A 6,000-nucleotide genomic window follows, 5' to 3' on the forward strand; every position below is an offset into this window, starting at 1 on the left:
TCTTTTTCAAGATTTTGATGTAGTCAGTGGCCCATTGAAAACAAGACTTCAAACTGCTTCAATCCAGTTCAGTAATGCCTGATAAAGCACAATAATAACAAACCTCACTCTTTTTTAAAATTTTGGTGATGCAGAACAAAGACTGGAATATGGACAACTACGAGATGGAAGAAGCATAGGAAGTCCTTGAAGGAAACTGATGCAGGAGACTGGAATACTGCTAGGATTGTGGGGAGTGACATCCATTCAATGGGGTGCAATTGGCCACCATCCTTGAGCAGGACGTCCAATTCTATTGTTCAAGAGGCGTGGTTGCTATGTAACACACATGTTGTCCTTGTTTTCTAAGAATAAGGTTGTTTCCAAAAGGGTGTGTGTGTGTGTGTGTGTGTATTCCAGTTATTCCAGTATACTTACATCTTAAAATTTTGGATTTGTTCTGATTTCAACTATAACCGCACAGGCTGAAGAGGAGTATCTACATTATTCTCCCCACAGATTTGTATACCACAGATTGTAGAAAAAATGATCTTTTCTTGTTGCGTGCAAAACTTGGTTACTATAGCTGTAATCACTTTCAGAGTGTGGCATCCCTTTTCTCTCACTTCCTGCTCGAGTCTCTGCCTCCAGGGCCAGGACAAAAGACTACAGAACTGGAGCAAATCCCCCGCTCACCCTTGAAGCAGCCATTTTTGTTTCAATCCATAAGTCTGGAAACTCTTGCCCAATCAAGCTACCATGTTTTCCAGGTTGAGCATGCATCAGCGTGCTTCCAAGACTGCACACTATCCACAAACAGAAATGGCTCGTTTGCCACCCTGCCTCAGCAATGGCCTCAGAACGGCTGGAAACAGAGGTCAGTGAAAAACTGGCTGCTGACAAATGTGCTGCTGTCAGGGCTCGTCAACACACTGGACAAGAACCAACTGAGAGCGCTGCTCCCTTTCCAGTGCCGACTGCAGGCTTCACTGGGATGGATGACATGTGCCCCAGAGAAGCCATCGCACAAGAAGAATAGCTAGGGGTGTGTGAACTGAATGCAGATAGAGTTCATTTGCTTTCTACTACAGTCATTCGCTACCTTCATTCATCGGCACTGGAATTTGCACTGCTCTTACAGGTCCACGAACATTTCTTTACATGTTGAATTGATTTTTTAATAGCTGTGATTCTAACAAAATATGTTCCCATGCGATGCTCCCACGGTTTGTATGTCATTTTTGTACCTGGACCCTCTATGATTCCTTTACTTTTTGGTGTGGCATCCAGGGATGTTGGCACCATGACTGAACTTGGCCTAGTGCGGATTCTCGAGGGACTGCAATGAGCAAAAGGTCTGTTCCAAGAATGTACCCCGAAGAGGAAATAGCCTTTGTTATTTTTGTTATGTTATTCCTTTTATCGGAGGTGGTTTGCTATCACAGAATAATGCATGCTAAGCTGATAGATGAAGAAACGAGTTCACGGAACTGGGGCGCTCTACCAAAATGAAATATACAGCATTGAATCAAGCAGGGGCTGATGATTAAAATGTTCATCGGAGGCACAGAGGCCAGCAATCTGTCTTTCTCAGTGAAAAGGCATTTTGTAATCCCTACTAGAAATCAATTGGAAGCATAATTTTACAGTTTAAGGGGAAGAAAAATGAAACAGAGATGCTAACGCGATACACAGACATACACCCTCGAAATACACCCTGGTTCATTCTTCAGAAGCGAATATCTGAAGAGGTCAGTGAAAAACATCTAAACTGTTCCTCTGACTTCCAAAGTCAACACTGAAGGGGTAGAAGCTCTCGGTATGAGAAACAAGCAAATACTCAGAGATTAAGGATAAACCTTGTATCCAGCAAGCAGCTTCTCAGATTCCATGGGTGTTTCCAAGTCTCTCCCACCCTCCCCAGCTTCATGTCTTACCACCTAGCGAGAGAAAGTGCAACAAAGGATTGAGAGAGGATGTTTGGAGAGGTCAGCCTGCCCTACTTTTGTGGATTGGACTGATGGTCATCTTTCCAGGAGATCAAAGGAATGTTTTGAGGGGATGGCCACTGGGTTCTCACATGAGAAACATGTTTCCCATGAGAATGTTTAGTAAGGTCAACACCGAGACATGGCCCGTCATTTCACAGGCAGACCTTCTTCATCCCCTTAGCAGAATCACACAGCATGTAATACAGACAGACGTTCTCTCTGAAATGAGGAAAATTGCTCTAACAAGCATTTATTTTAGATGCGTATTTCCCTCTCCAAAATGCAAGCGTTACAGTGGCTTGAGTGGACTGAAAGCACATTTCAAACTGACCCCACCTAATAAGGTGATTGGTAATAATAGAGGCTCTGTGACAAAATGACTATGATTTAAATTTGCTTATGTTTCCCTTAGTTCCTTTCCAACCACGAAGAACCATGAACGGACACTCAAAGTCACACTCTGGTGCTCAAGCTCTGCTTTCATCTGATTTCACATGAAACATGACCTTGATGTAGCCCTACTAGAAGGGAACTTCAGCAACTTCATCAGCACTCCTAGCAAGACGAGTGGAACCCATGGGCAAGGAGCAAGCCACTTCTCTCTGTGTGATGAAGCTTTAGCTGCTTGGTTCTTCAACCTTCAGAAGATCGCTTTCATCCACCCCTCCTCCTCCCTTCTCTGAGCAGCAGTTTTGCATCTTTGCATTAAATTCTATCTTTATTTCCCTGTAGCAATTCTGGCATAATGTTTATTTTCCCTATGGCATCTATTAGCCTTTGATATTTGTTCTTGTTTCTGATTGTAAATAATATGCCAAGATAGTTGTCAAGCAAACAAGTCAATAATATATATATAATACACACACACACACACACACACATATCTATCTGCAAAGAGTAGTCCTTTGCAGCTCATAAACACCTGGAATATTTATCCTAAATTCAGACTTAATGCATTCCAAATTCTAAGGATCAATTGATATTTGCAGCTGGGTTTTTTTCCCCTCTTTCTGAGTCAGCAAATGAAGGTCCCTGAAAGCTTTCCTCTCTCAGGCTTTACTCCATTTTTATCGTTATGGTCTGCTCTACTTCTCGAAGGCAGCTCTTCCTTGGGCATATTTTGAGTGCTTTCCAAGCTGACAGCTTATCGTCTGGCACCGTGTCTGACAGTGTTCTGCTTCTGTCCATTAGGTTTACAGTAACTGACCCTGTTTTGATGTGATCCATAGAGTTTCGGTGGCCAATTCCTCTGAAGTGGACAGCCTTTTCCTTCTTCACAATCTGTTCTCAGGGTGAAAGTTCTGCTGAGACCGGTTCCCTTTGTGTAGCATTTGTGTGACCTCCTGGTATTGGAAATGCCAGTGATGTATTTCAGTGCACTACAGCAGCACACAAGCCATCACAGTAGGACCAACCTACCAACAGGTGGTGATCTCTATGCCATGGGGGTGTTACACTATTATGTATATTAACAACATGAATCCAACTAATTATGGTTGTATGCTCTTGCTTTGAGATAGATTAGGAAATAAGCTATTTTTCTCCCCCCCATTGTTTAAGGCCAGATAACTTTGAGGAATTTTCCCAAGCCAACACATGTGGACACAATCCCATTTCACATCCAGTTAAAATTTTAAACTGTGGCTGATTATAATAGCCTGCGTTGTTTTCAATCTTCTTCTTCCCCTGTAAGGATAATGTGCATTTCTTCCCCATAAAGGTAAATAATATGTTGATGCCACACCTTGTTCTAGAGTATTCACTCATCTGACCAGCGGAAACGAGCCAGACAGCAGGAAAAGACCAAACACCTGTGACATCAAGTTGAAAGCAAGGAGCACGGTAACCCGGGACTCCAACAAGCTGGCAGTGCAGGCGCCCCATCCCGTTATAAGGGATGACAGCCTACCCAGAAGCCTTTACCTTAGACTCAGTTTTTGACCACCTGTTGTTCAGACACCCAGTTACCATAACACCACCCAAGTAGATCCCATTCCCAGAATTCTACACCTTTGGTCATAAAGCATAATGCCCTTCCCTCCTTAATACCTTTAAAAGCCTCTCCTTTCCCCTTGTTCAGAGAGACCGGGGCCGTCTTGTCTTAGGACTCCTGATGGGTACTTCCCTCTCGAGCAACTCTTTGTTGCACGTTAGTGTGGCTCCATGCCTTGTTCTTCTTAGCTGGAAAAGGAAAAAGACTCAATGTGTGGGGCACTTCTGCAATGACGCCTGCTTTTGCTATTTTGCTCTGTTCACCAAATCGCGTCACCAAACTGAGTGTATTATAAATTGCACCTTTACAGTCCTTTCCCCTGAGAGCAAAGTCACCCTCTCGATACTTTAAAATCTAATATGACTGCTCTTTTAAAAAATTGTAATTGACATATAATTTACATATCATAAAATATCATCCTGCAATCATATTAAAAAGAATTGTGCAATCGTTATCACAATCAACTTCAGAACGCTCTCTTTTTTCATACCCATTGTTGTTAACTCCTTTCCACCCCAACCTCCCCCACCCCCAACCTCCCCTGTCATGCCCCTAGGTAGTTATTAATCCAGTTAGTGTAGCAATACATTCACCTATCCTGGATTTCACATACAGAAAGTCACACAAAGCAAAAACAAGAAACAAACAAAAACCCCAACAACAATGACATTATATAACAGGAAAAACCACATTCAAAATAAAGCAGAAAGTATTAAAATTGAAACGACTTTAGAATAGGGCAAAAGCTACATCAAATGATAAAGTGTTACCTATTAACTATTTCTGCTATAATGAACTTTAAAATGTTCCCTGCTGATAGCAAGACTGTTCACTTCCCTTGACTATGGGTTGGAGGGGATTTATTGGAGGTTCAATCCATGCGGAGACCTGTAAATTGACTTTGGATTTTTATTATTTACAATCCTTGGATCACTCAGGCTGGTGTATTTCTTCCATGTGGACTTGGTTGATGCCTCACTTATATGGCTACTTGATTAAAGACAAGCCTTTGAGACTCCAGAAGTTATTCTTTCATATAGCCGGACACTACCTGATTTCTTCACCACACTGTGCAATAGCCCCCAGATCTTCAGTGGTCTCTCCCTGACGGCGAGTCTTGAGTAGGGCCACGTGTAGACCTGTTTCTAACCTTCCTGGTGGGCCACAGTTCCATCTGAGCAGCTGATGCCAAATACAGACACCTTCCCACAGAAAAGGGCACATGCACACTGTGTGCTTACAAAATCCACAATACATTTTCATCCATTCATGAACTTCTACTGTGCCGTTGACACCATTAAACCACTTCCACTGGCAGTCACTCCGTGCTGGGCCCCATTTCAGTTAGCTCCATACTGAGACCTAGTGAGAAGGCAAACAGGGCTTTTGCTGGCATGGTTCTTTGTTTTCTCTTTCAGTAACTAAACGACTTAAACAGCAGGGCGGAGGCCATACCTGATAGCATGCAGGAAGAGAGTTGTCCTTTCTGGAGCTTTTCCATGACCTCATCGAGAACAAATGAATTGGCTTCGGGTCAATTTTTAACTCAACGGAGTATCAAGCTTGGGAACGTTATTTCAAGGGAGAAGCGAATGCGGTATGCCTTCTTTATTATCCCTCCTTCATGATCCCCAGATTTTATTTCCCAAGAGCACAGGCTGTTAAAATTTTTCTTCCTCTAAGATTGGAGCAATATGACATTGGGAGTTTTGTTCTCGTTAAAGTGTAATAGAGGAACTGTGAAAAGAAACATTCCGCTCAGGACTGGAACGATGCAGAATAATTCCAGAACTCTCGGGTGCTGTTTTGTTTTTTTCTTCCCAGATATCATGGGATCACTCTTCGGCCAAGGGTTTGATAATGTCTTGCTTCCCCAGAGAAAAAAATAATCTCCTGCAATAAACAAATGGTGCAGGTCAATGTACCTATCTAATTCATTATTCACACTAACATTGGAAGCTCACATTAGGTGGGGGGTGAAATTTTAGGGAAGACAGGATTTCTAGAATTTTAATATCTGATTACTTTAACCAGGCC

Source organism: Echinops telfairi, unplaced genomic scaffold, assembly GCF_000313985.2.
Source record: "Echinops telfairi isolate 266 unplaced genomic scaffold, ASM31398v2 ScPeMD7_1;HRSCAF=3_0, whole genome shotgun sequence".
Taxonomy (NCBI): domain Eukaryota; kingdom Metazoa; phylum Chordata; class Mammalia; order Afrosoricida; family Tenrecidae; genus Echinops; species Echinops telfairi.